The 15,265-nt window shown below is 47.7% G+C and overlaps 27 non-coding genes across 27 annotated transcripts; all 27 read right to left on the bottom strand.

Annotated features, from left to right (window-relative positions):
- Positions 1-767: 767 nt before the first annotated feature.
- Positions 768-841, bottom strand: TRNAI-AAU (transfer RNA isoleucine (anticodon AAU)). The gene has a single exon. It is a non-coding gene; the product is annotated as a tRNA-Ile (tRNA).
- Positions 842-1,057: 216 nt separating this feature from the next.
- On the bottom strand, positions 1,058-1,129 carry TRNAD-GUC (transfer RNA aspartic acid (anticodon GUC)). Its single transcript has one exon. It is a non-coding gene; the product is annotated as a tRNA-Asp (tRNA).
- A 736-nt stretch (positions 1,130-1,865) lies between these two features.
- TRNAI-AAU (transfer RNA isoleucine (anticodon AAU)) lies at positions 1,866-1,939 on the bottom strand. The gene has a single exon. It is a non-coding gene; the product is annotated as a tRNA-Ile (tRNA).
- Positions 1,940-2,154: 215 nt separating this feature from the next.
- Positions 2,155-2,226, bottom strand: TRNAD-GUC (transfer RNA aspartic acid (anticodon GUC)). Its single transcript has one exon. It is a non-coding gene; the product is annotated as a tRNA-Asp (tRNA).
- Positions 2,227-2,962: 736 nt separating this feature from the next.
- On the bottom strand, positions 2,963-3,036 carry TRNAI-AAU (transfer RNA isoleucine (anticodon AAU)). Its single transcript has one exon. It is a non-coding gene; the product is annotated as a tRNA-Ile (tRNA).
- A 215-nt stretch (positions 3,037-3,251) lies between these two features.
- Positions 3,252-3,323, bottom strand: TRNAD-GUC (transfer RNA aspartic acid (anticodon GUC)). The gene has a single exon. It is a non-coding gene; the product is annotated as a tRNA-Asp (tRNA).
- A 736-nt stretch (positions 3,324-4,059) lies between these two features.
- TRNAI-AAU (transfer RNA isoleucine (anticodon AAU)) lies at positions 4,060-4,133 on the bottom strand. The gene has a single exon. It is a non-coding gene; the product is annotated as a tRNA-Ile (tRNA).
- Positions 4,134-4,348: 215 nt separating this feature from the next.
- On the bottom strand, positions 4,349-4,420 carry TRNAD-GUC (transfer RNA aspartic acid (anticodon GUC)). Its single transcript has one exon. It is a non-coding gene; the product is annotated as a tRNA-Asp (tRNA).
- Positions 4,421-5,156: 736 nt separating this feature from the next.
- On the bottom strand, positions 5,157-5,230 carry TRNAI-AAU (transfer RNA isoleucine (anticodon AAU)). The gene has a single exon. It is a non-coding gene; the product is annotated as a tRNA-Ile (tRNA).
- A 215-nt stretch (positions 5,231-5,445) lies between these two features.
- Positions 5,446-5,517, bottom strand: TRNAD-GUC (transfer RNA aspartic acid (anticodon GUC)). Its single transcript has one exon. It is a non-coding gene; the product is annotated as a tRNA-Asp (tRNA).
- A 736-nt stretch (positions 5,518-6,253) lies between these two features.
- TRNAI-AAU (transfer RNA isoleucine (anticodon AAU)) lies at positions 6,254-6,327 on the bottom strand. Its single transcript has one exon. It is a non-coding gene; the product is annotated as a tRNA-Ile (tRNA).
- Positions 6,328-6,542: 215 nt separating this feature from the next.
- TRNAD-GUC (transfer RNA aspartic acid (anticodon GUC)) lies at positions 6,543-6,614 on the bottom strand. Its single transcript has one exon. It is a non-coding gene; the product is annotated as a tRNA-Asp (tRNA).
- A 736-nt stretch (positions 6,615-7,350) lies between these two features.
- Positions 7,351-7,424, bottom strand: TRNAI-AAU (transfer RNA isoleucine (anticodon AAU)). The gene has a single exon. It is a non-coding gene; the product is annotated as a tRNA-Ile (tRNA).
- A 215-nt stretch (positions 7,425-7,639) lies between these two features.
- On the bottom strand, positions 7,640-7,711 carry TRNAD-GUC (transfer RNA aspartic acid (anticodon GUC)). The gene has a single exon. It is a non-coding gene; the product is annotated as a tRNA-Asp (tRNA).
- Positions 7,712-8,447: 736 nt separating this feature from the next.
- TRNAI-AAU (transfer RNA isoleucine (anticodon AAU)) lies at positions 8,448-8,521 on the bottom strand. The gene has a single exon. It is a non-coding gene; the product is annotated as a tRNA-Ile (tRNA).
- A 215-nt stretch (positions 8,522-8,736) lies between these two features.
- On the bottom strand, positions 8,737-8,808 carry TRNAD-GUC (transfer RNA aspartic acid (anticodon GUC)). Its single transcript has one exon. It is a non-coding gene; the product is annotated as a tRNA-Asp (tRNA).
- Positions 8,809-9,544: 736 nt separating this feature from the next.
- TRNAI-AAU (transfer RNA isoleucine (anticodon AAU)) lies at positions 9,545-9,618 on the bottom strand. Its single transcript has one exon. It is a non-coding gene; the product is annotated as a tRNA-Ile (tRNA).
- Positions 9,619-9,833: 215 nt separating this feature from the next.
- On the bottom strand, positions 9,834-9,905 carry TRNAD-GUC (transfer RNA aspartic acid (anticodon GUC)). Its single transcript has one exon. It is a non-coding gene; the product is annotated as a tRNA-Asp (tRNA).
- A 736-nt stretch (positions 9,906-10,641) lies between these two features.
- On the bottom strand, positions 10,642-10,715 carry TRNAI-AAU (transfer RNA isoleucine (anticodon AAU)). Its single transcript has one exon. It is a non-coding gene; the product is annotated as a tRNA-Ile (tRNA).
- Positions 10,716-10,930: 215 nt separating this feature from the next.
- On the bottom strand, positions 10,931-11,002 carry TRNAD-GUC (transfer RNA aspartic acid (anticodon GUC)). The gene has a single exon. It is a non-coding gene; the product is annotated as a tRNA-Asp (tRNA).
- Positions 11,003-11,738: 736 nt separating this feature from the next.
- TRNAI-AAU (transfer RNA isoleucine (anticodon AAU)) lies at positions 11,739-11,812 on the bottom strand. The gene has a single exon. It is a non-coding gene; the product is annotated as a tRNA-Ile (tRNA).
- A 215-nt stretch (positions 11,813-12,027) lies between these two features.
- Positions 12,028-12,099, bottom strand: TRNAD-GUC (transfer RNA aspartic acid (anticodon GUC)). Its single transcript has one exon. It is a non-coding gene; the product is annotated as a tRNA-Asp (tRNA).
- Positions 12,100-12,835: 736 nt separating this feature from the next.
- On the bottom strand, positions 12,836-12,909 carry TRNAI-AAU (transfer RNA isoleucine (anticodon AAU)). The gene has a single exon. It is a non-coding gene; the product is annotated as a tRNA-Ile (tRNA).
- A 215-nt stretch (positions 12,910-13,124) lies between these two features.
- On the bottom strand, positions 13,125-13,196 carry TRNAD-GUC (transfer RNA aspartic acid (anticodon GUC)). Its single transcript has one exon. It is a non-coding gene; the product is annotated as a tRNA-Asp (tRNA).
- Positions 13,197-13,932: 736 nt separating this feature from the next.
- On the bottom strand, positions 13,933-14,006 carry TRNAI-AAU (transfer RNA isoleucine (anticodon AAU)). Its single transcript has one exon. It is a non-coding gene; the product is annotated as a tRNA-Ile (tRNA).
- A 215-nt stretch (positions 14,007-14,221) lies between these two features.
- On the bottom strand, positions 14,222-14,293 carry TRNAD-GUC (transfer RNA aspartic acid (anticodon GUC)). The gene has a single exon. It is a non-coding gene; the product is annotated as a tRNA-Asp (tRNA).
- A 736-nt stretch (positions 14,294-15,029) lies between these two features.
- On the bottom strand, positions 15,030-15,103 carry TRNAI-AAU (transfer RNA isoleucine (anticodon AAU)). Its single transcript has one exon. It is a non-coding gene; the product is annotated as a tRNA-Ile (tRNA).
- Positions 15,104-15,265: the final 162 nt, after the last annotated feature.

Below are 15,265 nucleotides of genomic sequence, written 5' to 3'. Positions count from 1 at the left end.
GCGGGGATACTTACCACTATACTAACGAGGATTGGCTGTGCCGTCACCTCTGGCATCGCACTCCGAGAAAGTGCACACGCGGTATGTGAATGATCAGATGAACCCCTGTTGGCCAGGCTCCTTTTTCGTTTTGGCACTTTCAGACAAGGGAGGCGAGACTGTGAAGAAAACTGCAATTTTTGGGAGAGAGAGCAGCCGCCCTAATGATGGCAAAGCTGTCTATAGTGTCTGGGAGCTTTTGTCAAACTTTTGCTCGGCAGACCAATAATGGCCTCATTCAGACAGCTGTATTTTCAGGACGGCATACTGACCCTAGCATGACCTAATATCAAGTCTAGTAAGTTAAAGATTGCCACAGCTACATTGATACATCACCAGAACCGCCGTCAGTGCCTGGCTGCGGAAACAGCACTTCCATCAGCATATGACTACATCAGCATATGAGTTCAACACAAGACCCATCATCAGTACATGAATACAGCACCAGAGACACCATCAGCACATAAACACAGCACCAAGCTTAACACAGAGATCCATTGCAATGGCGCAATGGTCAACAGCAAAATACGCTGCAACTATACTATCTGCTTGCTACAGGCTTCAAATAACACCACCACACCATAGGGACAACTACTTCTGCAAATCAGTTAGGCATGCAATTCTACACAGAAAGCACTATGAACAAAACGCGGAGTAAAAAGAAACAAGCTTCAGCATCGACCTACCTGGGATGAAACGAGTGCACGGGACCTCTAAAAAGCTGTGCTTGGCCCGTACGGGGATCGAACCCGCGACCTTGGCGTTATTAGCACCACGCTCTAACCAACTGAGCTAACCGGCCATGGGTGGGGCGTTTATCCCCTACGCAAAGAACTGGAAATAGGTATGAGCGCAAATAATTCCGTTTTGGGGGGGGGGATGGATTTATCACACAATGTAGAGACTTCTGGTGGCAGTAAAGTGACAATCAAACAATAAAATATCAAAAGCCCCTGAATATGAATTTATTGCCAGCAGGATCAGCTTCTCGGAGCAAATTCAAGAATATAAGAGAGGCCTCCCCGTCGGGGAATCGAACCCCGGTCTCCCGCGTGACAGGCGGGGATACTTACCACTATACTAACGAGGATTGGCTGTGCCGTCACCTCTGGCATCGCACTCCGAGAAAGTGCACACGCGGTATGTGAATGATCAGATGAACCCCTGTTGGCCAGGCTCCTTTTTCGTTTTGGCACTTTCAGACAAGGGAGGCGAGACTGTGAAGAAAACTGCAATTTTTGGGAGAGAGAGCAGCCGCCCTAATGATGGCAAAGCTGTCTATAGTGTCTGGGAGCTTTTGTCAAACTTTTGCTCGGCAGACCAATAATGGCCTCATTCAGACAGCTGTATTTTCAGGACGGCATACTGACCGTAGCATGACCTAATATCAAGTCTAGTAAGTTAAAGATTGCCACAGCTACATTGATACATCACCAGAACCGCCGTCAGTGCCTGGCTGCGGAAACAGCACTTCCATCAGCATATGACTACATCAGCATATGAGTTCAACACAAGACCCATCATCAGTACATGAATACAGCACCAGAGACACCATCAGCACATAAACACAGCACCAAGCTTAACACAGAGATCCATTGCAATGGCGCAATGGTCAACAGCAAAATACGCTGCAACTATACTATCTGCTTGCTACAGGCTTCAAATAACACCACCACACCATAGGGACAACTACTTCTGCAAATCAGTTAGGCATGCAATTCTACACAGAAAGCACTATGAACAAAACGCGGAGTAAAAAGAAACAAGCTTCAGCATCGACCTACCTGGGATGAAACGAGTGCACGGGACCTCTAAAAAGCTGTGCTTGGCCCGTACGGGGATCGAACCCGCGACCTTGGCGTTATTAGCACCACGCTCTAACCAACTGAGCTAACCGGCCATGGGTGGGGCGTTTATCCCCTACGCAAAGAACTGGAAATAGGTATGAGCGCAAATAATTCCGTTTTGGGGGGGGGATGGATTTATCACACAATGTAGAGACTTCTGGTGGCAGTAAAGTGACAATCAAACAATAAAATATCAAAAGCCCCTGAATATGAATTTATTGCCAGCAGGATCAGCTTCTCGGAGCAAATTCAAGAATATAAGAGAGGCCTCCCCGTCGGGGAATCGAACCCCGGTCTCCCGCGTGACAGGCGGGGATACTTACCACTATACTAACGAGGATTGGCTGTGCCGTCACCTCTGGCATCGCACTCCGAGAAAGTGCACACGCGGTATGTGAATGATCAGATGAACCCCTGTTGGCCAGGCTCCTTTTTCGTTTTGGCACTTTCAGACAAGGGAGGCGAGACTGTGAAGAAAACTGCAATTTTTGGGAGAGAGAGCAGCCGCCCTAATGATGGCAAAGCTGTCTATAGTGTCTGGGAGCTTTTGTCAAACTTTTGCTCGGCAGACCAATAATGGCCTCATTCAGACAGCTGTATTTTCAGGACGGCATACTGACCCTAGCATGACCTAATATCAAGTCTAGTAAGTTAAAGATTGCCACAGCTACATTGATACATCACCAGAACCGCCGTCAGTGCCTGGCTGCGGAAACAGCACTTCCATCAGCATATGACTACATCAGCATATGAGTTCAACACAAGACCCATCATCAGTACATGAATACAGCACCAGAGACACCATCAGCACATAAACACAGCACCAAGCTTAACACAGAGATCCATTGCAATGGCGCAATGGTCAACAGCAAAATACGCTGCAACTATACTATCTGCTTGCTACAGGCTTCAAATAACACCACCACACCATAGGGACAACTACTTCTGCAAATCAGTTAGGCATGCAATTCTACACAGAAAGCACTATGAACAAAACGCGGAGTAAAAAGAAACAAGCTTCAGCATCGACCTACCTGGGATGAAACGAGTGCACGGGACCTCTAAAAAGCTGTGCTTGGCCCGTACGGGGATCGAACCCGCGACCTTGGCGTTATTAGCACCACGCTCTAACCAACTGAGCTAACCGGCCATGGGTGGGGCGTTTATCCCCTACGCAAAGAACTGGAAATAGGTATGAGCGCAAATAATTCCGTTTTGGGGGGGGGATGGATTTATCACACAATGTAGAGACTTCTGGTGGCAGTAAAGTGACAATCAAACAATAAAATATCAAAAGCCCCTGAATATGAATTTATTGCCAGCAGGATCAGCTTCTCGGAGCAAATTCAAGAATATAAGAGAGGCCTCCCCGTCGGGGAATCGAACCCCGGTCTCCCGCGTGACAGGCGGGGATACTTACCACTATACTAACGAGGATTGGCTGTGCCGTCACCTCTGGCATCGCACTCCGAGAAAGTGCACACGCGGTATGTGAATGATCAGATGAACCCCTGTTGGCCAGGCTCCTTTTTCGTTTTGGCACTTTCAGACAAGGGAGGCGAGACTGTGAAGAAAACTGCAATTTTTGGGAGAGAGAGCAGCCGCCCTAATGATGGCAAAGCTGTCTATAGTGTCTGGGAGCTTTTGTCAAACTTTTGCTCGGCAGACCAATAATGGCCTCATTCAGACAGCTGTATTTTCAGGACGGCATACTGACCCTAGCATGACCTAATATCAAGTCTAGTAAGTTAAAGATTGCCACAGCTACATTGATACATCACCAGAACCGCCGTCAGTGCCTGGCTGCGGAAACAGCACTTCCATCAGCATATGACTACATCAGCATATGAGTTCAACACAAGACCCATCATCAGTACATGAATACAGCACCAGAGACACCATCAGCACATAAACACAGCACCAAGCTTAACACAGAGATCCATTGCAATGGCGCAATGGTCAACAGCAAAATACGCTGCAACTATACTATCTGCTTGCTACAGGCTTCAAATAACACCACCACACCATAGGGACAACTACTTCTGCAAATCAGTTAGGCATGCAATTCTACACAGAAAGCACTATGAACAAAACGCGGAGTAAAAAGAAACAAGCTTCAGCATCGACCTACCTGGGATGAAACGAGTGCACGGGACCTCTAAAAAGCTGTGCTTGGCCCGTACGGGGATCGAACCCGCGACCTTGGCGTTATTAGCACCACGCTCTAACCAACTGAGCTAACCGGCCATGGGTGGGGCGTTTATCCCCTACGCAAAGAACTGGAAATAGGTATGAGCGCAAATAATTCCGTTTTGGGGGGGGGATGGATTTATCACACAATGTAGAGACTTCTGGTGGCAGTAAAGTGACAATCAAACAATAAAATATCAAAAGCCCCTGAATATGAATTTATTGCCAGCAGGATCAGCTTCTCGGAGCAAATTCAAGAATATAAGAGAGGCCTCCCCGTCGGGGAATCGAACCCCGGTCTCCCGCGTGACAGGCGGGGATACTTACCACTATACTAACGAGGATTGGCTGTGCCGTCACCTCTGGCATCGCACTCCGAGAAAGTGCACACGCGGTATGTGAATGATCAGATGAACCCCTGTTGGCCAGGCTCCTTTTTCGTTTTGGCACTTTCAGACAAGGGAGGCGAGACTGTGAAGAAAACTGCAATTTTTGGGAGAGAGAGCAGCCGCCCTAATGATGGCAAAGCTGTCTATAGTGTCTGGGAGCTTTTGTCAAACTTTTGCTCGGCAGACCAATAATGGCCTCATTCAGACAGCTGTATTTTCAGGACGGCATACTGACCCTAGCATGACCTAATATCAAGTCTAGTAAGTTAAAGATTGCCACAGCTACATTGATACATCACCAGAACCGCCGTCAGTGCCTGGCTGCGGAAACAGCACTTCCATCAGCATATGACTACATCAGCATATGAGTTCAACACAAGACCCATCATCAGTACATGAATACAGCACCAGAGACACCATCAGCACATAAACACAGCACCAAGCTTAACACAGAGATCCATTGCAATGGCGCAATGGTCAACAGCAAAATACGCTGCAACTATACTATCTGCTTGCTACAGGCTTCAAATAACACCACCACACCATAGGGACAACTACTTCTGCAAATCAGTTAGGCATGCAATTCTACACAGAAAGCACTATGAACAAAACGCGGAGTAAAAAGAAACAAGCTTCAGCATCGACCTACCTGGGATGAAACGAGTGCACGGGACCTCTAAAAAGCTGTGCTTGGCCCGTACGGGGATCGAACCCGCGACCTTGGCGTTATTAGCACCACGCTCTAACCAACTGAGCTAACCGGCCATGGGTGGGGCGTTTATCCCCTACGCAAAGAACTGGAAATAGGTATGAGCGCAAATAATTCCGTTTTGGGGGGGGGATGGATTTATCACACAATGTAGAGACTTCTGGTGGCAGTAAAGTGACAATCAAACAATAAAATATCAAAAGCCCCTGAATATGAATTTATTGCCAGCAGGATCAGCTTCTCGGAGCAAATTCAAGAATATAAGAGAGGCCTCCCCGTCGGGGAATCGAACCCCGGTCTCCCGCGTGACAGGCGGGGATACTTACCACTATACTAACGAGGATTGGCTGTGCCGTCACCTCTGGCATCGCACTCCGAGAAAGTGCACACGCGGTATGTGAATGATCAGATGAACCCCTGTTGGCCAGGCTCCTTTTTCGTTTTGGCACTTTCAGACAAGGGAGGCGAGACTGTGAAGAAAACTGCAATTTTTGGGAGAGAGAGCAGCCGCCCTAATGATGGCAAAGCTGTCTATAGTGTCTGGGAGCTTTTGTCAAACTTTTGCTCGGCAGACCAATAATGGCCTCATTCAGACAGCTGTATTTTCAGGACGGCATACTGACCCTAGCATGACCTAATATCAAGTCTAGTAAGTTAAAGATTGCCACAGCTACATTGATACATCACCAGAACCGCCGTCAGTGCCTGGCTGCGGAAACAGCACTTCCATCAGCATATGACTACATCAGCATATGAGTTCAACACAAGACCCATCATCAGTACATGAATACAGCACCAGAGACACCATCAGCACATAAACACAGCACCAAGCTTAACACAGAGATCCATTGCAATGGCGCAATGGTCAACAGCAAAATACGCTGCAACTATACTATCTGCTTGCTACAGGCTTCAAATAACACCACCACACCATAGGGACAACTACTTCTGCAAATCAGTTAGGCATGCAATTCTACACAGAAAGCACTATGAACAAAACGCGGAGTAAAAAGAAACAAGCTTCAGCATCGACCTACCTGGGATGAAACGAGTGCACGGGACCTCTAAAAAGCTGTGCTTGGCCCGTACGGGGATCGAACCCGCGACCTTGGCGTTATTAGCACCACGCTCTAACCAACTGAGCTAACCGGCCATGGGTGGGGCGTTTATCCCCTATGCAAAGAACTGGAAATAGGTATGAGCGCAAATAATTCCGTTTTGGGGGGGGGATGGATTTATCACACAATGTAGAGACTTCTGGTGGCAGTAAAGTGACAATCAAACAATAAAATATCAAAAGCCCCTGAATATGAATTTATTGCCAGCAGGATCAGCTTCTCGGAGCAAATTCAAGAATATAAGAGAGGCCTCCCCGTCGGGGAATCGAACCCCGGTCTCCCGCGTGACAGGCGGGGATACTTACCACTATACTAACGAGGATTGGCTGTGCCGTCACCTCTGGCATCGCACTCCGAGAAAGTGCACACGCGGTATGTGAATGATCAGATGAACCCCTGTTGGCCAGGCTCCTTTTTCGTTTTGGCACTTTCAGACAAGGGAGGCGAGACTGTGAAGAAAACTGCAATTTTTGGGAGAGAGAGCAGCCGCCCTAATGATGGCAAAGCTGTCTATAGTGTCTGGGAGCTTTTGTCAAACTTTTGCTCGGCAGACCAATAATGGCCTCATTCAGACAGCTGTATTTTCAGGACGGCATACTGACCGTAGCATGACCTAATATCAAGTCTAGTAAGTTAAAGATTGCCACAGCTACATTGATACATCACCAGAACCGCCGTCAGTGCCTGGCTGCGGAAACAGCACTTCCATCAGCATATGACTACATCAGCATATGAGTTCAACACAAGACCCATCATCAGTACATGAATACAGCACCAGAGACACCATCAGCACATAAACACAGCACCAAGCTTAACACAGAGATCCATTGCAATGGCGCAATGGTCAACAGCAAAATACGCTGCAACTATACTATCTGCTTGCTACAGGCTTCAAATAACACCACCACACCATAGGGACAACTACTTCTGCAAATCAGTTAGGCATGCAATTCTACACAGAAAGCACTATGAACAAAACGCGGAGTAAAAAGAAACAAGCTTCAGCATCGACCTACCTGGGATGAAACGAGTGCACGGGACCTCTAAAAAGCTGTGCTTGGCCCGTACGGGGATCGAACCCGCGACCTTGGCGTTATTAGCACCACGCTCTAACCAACTGAGCTAACCGGCCATGGGTGGGGCGTTTATCCCCTACGCAAAGAACTGGAAATAGGTATGAGCGCAAATAATTCCGTTTTGGGGGGGGGATGGATTTATCACACAATGTAGAGACTTCTGGTGGCAGTAAAGTGACAATCAAACAATAAAATATCAAAAGCCCCTGAATATGAATTTATTGCCAGCAGGATCAGCTTCTCGGAGCAAATTCAAGAATATAAGAGAGGCCTCCCCGTCGGGGAATCGAACCCCGGTCTCCCGCGTGACAGGCGGGGATACTTACCACTATACTAACGAGGATTGGCTGTGCCGTCACCTCTGGCATCGCACTCCGAGAAAGTGCACACGCGGTATGTGAATGATCAGATGAACCCCTGTTGGCCAGGCTCCTTTTTCGTTTTGGCACTTTCAGACAAGGGAGGCGAGACTGTGAAGAAAACTGCAATTTTTGGGAGAGAGAGCAGCCGCCCTAATGATGGCAAAGCTGTCTATAGTGTCTGGGAGCTTTTGTCAAACTTTTGCTCGGCAGACCAATAATGGCCTCATTCAGACAGCTGTATTTTCAGGACGGCATACTGACCCTAGCATGACCTAATATCAAGTCTAGTAAGTTAAAGATTGCCACAGCTACATTGATACATCACCAGAACCGCCGTCAGTGCCTGGCTGCGGAAACAGCACTTCCATCAGCATATGACTACATCAGTATATGAGTTCAACACAAGACCCATCATCAGTACATGAATACAGCACCAGAGACACCATCAGCACATAAACACAGCACCAAGCTTAACACAGAGATCCATTGCAATGGCGCAATGGTCAACAGCAAAATACGCTGCAACTATACTATCTGCTTGCTACAGGCTTCAAATAACACCACCACACCATAGGGACAACTACTTCTGCAAATCAGTTAGGCATGCAATTCTACACAGAAAGCACTATGAACAAAACGCGGAGTAAAAAGAAACAAGCTTCAGCATCGACCTACCTGGGATGAAACGAGTGCACGGGACCTCTAAAAAGCTGTGCTTGGCCCGTACGGGGATCGAACCCGCGACCTTGGCGTTATTAGCACCACGCTCTAACCAACTGAGCTAACCGGCCATGGGTGGGGCGTTTATCCCCTACGCAAAGAACTGGAAATAGGTATGAGCGCAAATAATTCCGTTTTGGGGGGGGGATGGATTTATCACACAATGTAGAGACTTCTGGTGGCAGTAAAGTGACAATCAAACAATAAAATATCAAAAGCCCCTGAATATGAATTTATTGCCAGCAGGATCAGCTTCTCGGAGCAAATTCAAGAATATAAGAGAGGCCTCCCCGTCGGGGAATCGAACCCCGGTCTCCCGCGTGACAGGCGGGGATACTTACCACTATACTAACGAGGATTGGCTGTGCCGTCACCTCTGGCATCGCACTCCGAGAAAGTGCACACGCGGTATGTGAATGATCAGATGAACCCCTGTTGGCCAGGCTCCTTTTTCGTTTTGGCACTTTCAGACAAGGGAGGCGAGACTGTGAAGAAAACTGCAATTTTTGGGAGAGAGAGCAGCCGCCCTAATGATGGCAAAGCTGTCTATAGTGTCTGGGAGCTTTTGTCAAACTTTTGCTCGGCAGACCAATAATGGCCTCATTCAGACAGCTGTATTTTCAGGACGGCATACTGACCCTAGCATGACCTAATATCAAGTCTAGTAAGTTAAAGATTGCCACAGCTACATTGATACATCACCAGCACCGCCGTCAGTGCCTGGCTGCGGAAACAGCACTTCCATCAGCATATGACTACATCAGCATATGAGTTCAACACAAGACCCATCATCAGTACATGAATACAGCACCAGAGACACCATCAGCACATAAACACAGCACCAAGCTTAACACAGAGATCCATTGCAATGGCGCAATGGTCAACAGCAAAATACGCTGCAACTATACTATCTGCTTGCTACAGGCTTCAAATAACACCACCACACCATAGGGACAACTACTTCTGCAAATCAGTTAGGCATGCAATTCTACACAGAAAGCACTATGAACAAAACGCGGAGTAAAAAGAAACAAGCTTCAGCATCGACCTACCTGGGATGAAACGAGTGCACGGGACCTCTAAAAAGCTGTGCTTGGCCCGTACGGGGATCGAACCCGCGACCTTGGCGTTATTAGCACCACGCTCTAACCAACTGAGCTAACCGGCCATGGGTGGGGCGTTTATCCCCTACGCAAAGAACTGGAAATAGGTATGAGCGCAAATAATTCCGTTTTGGGGGGGGGATGGATTTATCACACAATGTAGAGACTTCTGGTGGCAGTAAAGTGACAATCAAACAATAAAATATCAAAAGCCCCTGAATATGAATTTATTGCCAGCAGGATCAGCTTCTCGGAGCAAATTCAAGAATATAAGAGAGGCCTCCCCGTCGGGGAATCGAACCCCGGTCTCCCGCGTGACAGGCGGGGATACTTACCACTATACTAACGAGGATTGGCTGTGCCGTCACCTCTGGCATCGCACTCCGAGAAAGTGCACACGCGGTATGTGAATGATCAGATGAACCCCTGTTGGCCAGGCTCCTTTTTCGTTTTGGCACTTTCAGACAAGGGAGGCGAGACTGTGAAGAAAACTGCAATTTTTGGGAGAGAGAGCAGCCGCCCTAATGATGGCAAAGCTGTCTATAGTGTCTGGGAGCTTTTGTCAAACTTTTGCTCGGCAGACCAATAATGGCCTCATTCAGACAGCTGTATTTTCAGGACGGCATACTGACCCTAGCATGACCTAATATCAAGTCTAGTAAGTTAAAGATTGCCACAGCTACATTGATACATCACCAGAACCGCCGTCAGTGCCTGGCTGCGGAAACAGCACTTCCATCAGCATATGACTACATCAGCATATGAGTTCAACACAAGACCCATCATCAGTACATGAATACAGCACCAGAGACACCATCAGCACATAAACACAGCACCAAGCTTAACACAGAGATCCATTGCAATGGCGCAATGGTCAACAGCAAAATACGCTGCAACTATACTATCTGCTTGCTACAGGCTTCAAATAACACCACCACACCATAGGGACAACTACTTCTGCAAATCAGTTAGGCATGCAATTCTACACAGAAAGCACTATGAACAAAACGCGGAGTAAAAAGAAACAAGCTTCAGCATCGACCTACCTGGGATGAAACGAGTGCACGGGACCTCTAAAAAGCTGTGCTTGGCCCGTACGGGGATCGAACCCGCGACCTTGGCGTTATTAGCACCACGCTCTAACCAACTGAGCTAACCGGCCATGGGTGGGGCGTTTATCCCCTACGCAAAGAACTGGAAATAGGTATGAGCGCAAATAATTCCGTTTTGGGGGGGGGATGGATTTATCACACAATGTAGAGACTTCTGGTGGCAGTAAAGTGACAATCAAACAATAAAATATCAAAAGCCCCTGAATATGAATTTATTGCCAGCAGGATCAGCTTCTCGGAGCAAATTCAAGAATATAAGAGAGGCCTCCCCGTCGGGGAATCGAACCCCGGTCTCCCGCGTGACAGGCGGGGATACTTACCACTATACTAACGAGGATTGGCTGTGCCGTCACCTCTGGCATCGCACTCCGAGAAAGTGCACACGCGGTATGTGAATGATCAGATGAACCCCTGTTGGCCAGGCTCCTTTTTCGTTTTGGCACTTTCAGACAAGGGAGGCGAGACTGTGAAGAAAACTGCAATTTTTGGGAGAGAGAGCAGCCGCCCTAATGATGGCAAAGCTGTCTATAGTGTCTGGGAGCTTTTGTCAAACTTTTGCTCGGCAGACCAATAATGGCCTCATTCAGACAGCTGTATTTTCAGGACGGCATACTGACCCTAGCATGACCTAATATCAAGTCTAGTAAGTTAAAGATTGCCACAGCTACATTGATACATCACCAGAACCGCCGTCAGTGCCTGGCTGCGGAAACAGCACTTCCATCAGCATATGACTACATCAGCATATGAGTTCAACACAAGACCCATCATCAGTACATGAATACAGCACCAGAGACACCATCAGCACATAAACACAGCACCAAGCTTAACACAGAGATCCATTGCAATGGCGCAATGGTCAACAGCAAAATACGCTGCAACTATACTATCTGCTTGCTACAGGCTTCAAATAACACCACCACACCATAGGGACAACTACTTCTGCAAATCAGTTAGGCATGCAATTCTACACAGAAAGCACTATGAACAAAACGCGGAGTAAAAAGAAACAAGCTTCAGCATCGACCTACCTGGGATGAAACGAGTGCACGGGACCTCTAAAAAGCTGTGCTTGGCCCGTACGGGGATCGAACCCGCGACCTTGGCGTTATTAGCACCACGCTCTAACCAACTGAGCTAACCGGCCATGGGTGGGGCGTTTATCCCCTACGCAAAGAACTGGAAATAGGTATGAGCGCAAATAATTCCGTTTTGGGGGGGGGATGGATTTATCACACAATGTAGAGACTTCTGGTGGCAGTAAAGTGACAATCAAACAATAAAATATCAAAAGCCCCTGAATATGAATTTATTGCCAGCAGGATCAGCTTCTCGGAGCAAATTCAAGAATATAAGAGAGGCCTCCCCGTCGGGGAATCGAACCCCGGTCTCCCGCGTGACAGGCGGGGATACTTACCACTATACTAACGAGGATTGGCTGTGCCGTCACCTCTGGCATCGCACTCCGAGAAAGTGCACACGCGGTATGTGAATGATCAGATGAACCCCTGTTGGCCAGGCTCCTTTTTCGTTTTGGCACTTTCAGACAAGGGAGGCGAGACTGTGAAGAAAACTGCAATTTTTGGGAGAGAGAGCAGCCGCCCTAATGATGGCAAAGCTGTCTATAGTGTCTGGGAGCTTTTGTCAAACTTTTGCTCGGCAGACCAATAATGGCCTCATTCAGACAGCTGTATTTTCAGGACGGCATACTGACCCTAGCATGACCTAATATCAAGTCTAGTAAGTTAAAGATTGCCACAGCTACATTGATACATCACCAGAACCGCCGTCAGTGCCTGGCTGCGGAAACAGCACTTCCATCAGCATATGACTACATCAGCATATGAGTTCAACACAAGACCCATCATCAGTACATGAATACAGCACCAGAGACACCATCAGCACATAAACACAGCACCAAGCTTAACACAGAGATCCATTGCAATGGCGCAATGGTCAACAGCAAAATACGCTGCAACTATACTATCTGCTTGCTACAGGCTTCAAATAACACCACCACACCATAGGGACAACTACTTCTGCAAATCAGTTAGGCATGCAATTCTACACAGAAAGCACTATGAACAAAACGCGGAGTAAAAAGAAACAAGCTTCAGCATCGACCTACCTGGGATGAAACGAGTGCACGGGACCTCTAAAAAGCTGTGCTTGGCCCGTACGGGGATCGAACCCGCGACCTTGGCGTTATTAGCACCACGCTCTAACCAACTGAGCTAACCGGCCATGGGTGGGGCGTTTATCCCCTACGCAAAGAACTGGAAATAGGTATGAGCGCAAATAATTCCGTTTTGGGGGGGGGATGGATTTATCACACAATGTAGAGACTTCTGGTGGCAGTAAAGTGACAATCAAACAATAAAATATCAAAAGCCCCTGAATATGAATTTATTGCCAGCAGGATCAGCTTCTCGGAGCAAATTCAAGAATATAAGAGAGGCCTCCCCGTCGGGGAATCGAACCCCGGTCTCCCGCGTGACAGGCGGGGATACTTACCACTATACTAACGAGGATTGGCTGTGCCGTCACCTCTGGCATCGCACTCCGAGAAAGTGCACACGCGGTATGTGAATGATCAGATGAACCCCTGTTGGCCAGGCTCCTTTTTCGTTTTGGCACTTTCAGACAAGGGAGGCGAGACTGTGAAGAAAACTGCAATTTTTGGGAGAGAGAGCAGCCGCCCTAATGATGGCAAAGCTGTCTATAGTGTCTGGGAGCTTTTGTCAAACTTTTGCTCGGCAGACCAATAATGGCCTCATTCAGACAGCTGTATTTTCAGGACGGCATACTGACCCTAGCATGACCTAATATCAAGTCTAGTAAGTTAAAGATTGCCACAGCTACATTGATACATCACCAGAACCGCCGTCAGTGCCTGGCTGCGGAAACAGCACTTCCATCAGCATATGACTACATCAGCATATGAGTTCAACACAAGACCCATCATCAGTACATGAATACAGCACCAGAGACACCATCAGCACATAAACACAGCACCAAGCTTAACACAGAGATCCATTGCAATGGCGCAATGGTCAACAGCAAAATACGCTGCAACTATACTATCTGCTTGCTACAGGCTTCAAATAACACCACCACACCATAGGGACAACTACTTCTGCAAATCAGTTAGGCATGCAATTCTACACAGAAAGCACTATGAACAAAACGCGGAGTAAAAAGAAACAAGCTTCAGCATCGACCTACCTGGGATGAAACGAGTGCACGGGACCTCTAAAAAGCTGTGCTTGGCCCGTACGGGGATCGAACCCGCGACCTTGGCGTTATTAGCACCACGCTCTAACCAACTGAGCTAACCGGCCATGGGTGGGGCGTTTATCCCCTACGCAAAGAACTGGAAATAGGTATGAGCGCAAATAATTCCGTTTTGGGGGGGGGATGGATTTATCACACAATGTAGAGACTTCTGGTGGCAGTAAAGTGACAATCAAACAATAAAATATCAAAAGCCCCTGAATATGAATTTATTGCCAGCAGGATCAGCTTCTCGGAGCAAATTCAAGAATATAAGAGAGGCCTCCCCGTCGGGGAATCGAACCCCGGTCTCCCGCGTGACAGGCGGGGATACTTACCACTATACTAACGAGGATTGGCTGTGCCGTCACCTCTGGCATCGCACTCCGAGAAAGTGCACACGCGGTATGTGAATGATCAGATGAACCCCTGTTGGCCAGGCTCCTTTTTCGTTTTGGCACTTTCAGACAAGGGAGGCGAGACTGTGAAGAAAACTGCAATTTTTGGGAGAGAGAGCAGCCGCCCTAATGATGGCAAAGCTGTCTATAGTGTCTGGGAGCTTTTGTCAAACTTTTGCTCGGCAGACCAATAATGGCCTCATTCAGACAGCTGTATTTTCAGGACGGCATACTGACCCTAGCATGACCTAATATCAAGTCTAGTAAGTTAAAGATTGCCACAGCTACATTGATACATCACCAGAACCGCCGTCAGTGCCTGGCTGCGGAAACAGCACTTCCATCAGCATATGACTACATCAGCATATGAGTTCAACACAAGACCCATCATCAGTACATGAATACAGCACCAGAGACACCATCAGCACATAAACACAGCACCAAGCTTAACACAGAGATCCATTGCAATGGCGCAATGGTCAACAGCAAAATACGCTGCAACTATACTATCTGCTTGCTACAGGCTTCAAATAACACCACCACACCATAGGGACAACTACTTCTGCAAATCAGTTAGGCATGCAATTCTACACAGAAAGCACTATGAACAAAACGCGGAGTAAAAAGAAACAAGCTTCAGCATCGACCTACCTGGGATGAAACGAGTGCACGGGACCTCTAAAAAGCTGTGCTTGGCCCGTACGGGGATCGAACCCGCGACCTTGGCGTTATTAGCACCACGCTCTAACCAACTGAGCTAACCGGCCATGGGTGGGGCGTTTATCCCCTACGCAAAGAACTGGAAATAGGTATGAGCGCAAATAATTCCGTTTTGGGGGGGGGATGGATTTATCACACAATGTAGAGACTTCTGGTGGCAGTAAAGTGACAATCAAACAATAAAATATCAAAAGCCCCTGAATATGAAT

Source organism: Ranitomeya imitator, chromosome 4 (assembly GCF_032444005.1).
Source record: "Ranitomeya imitator isolate aRanImi1 chromosome 4, aRanImi1.pri, whole genome shotgun sequence".
NCBI classification, from domain to species: domain Eukaryota; kingdom Metazoa; phylum Chordata; class Amphibia; order Anura; family Dendrobatidae; genus Ranitomeya; species Ranitomeya imitator.
Note: the sequence above shows the minus strand (reverse complement) of the source record. Positions and strands in the feature narration are given on the sequence as shown.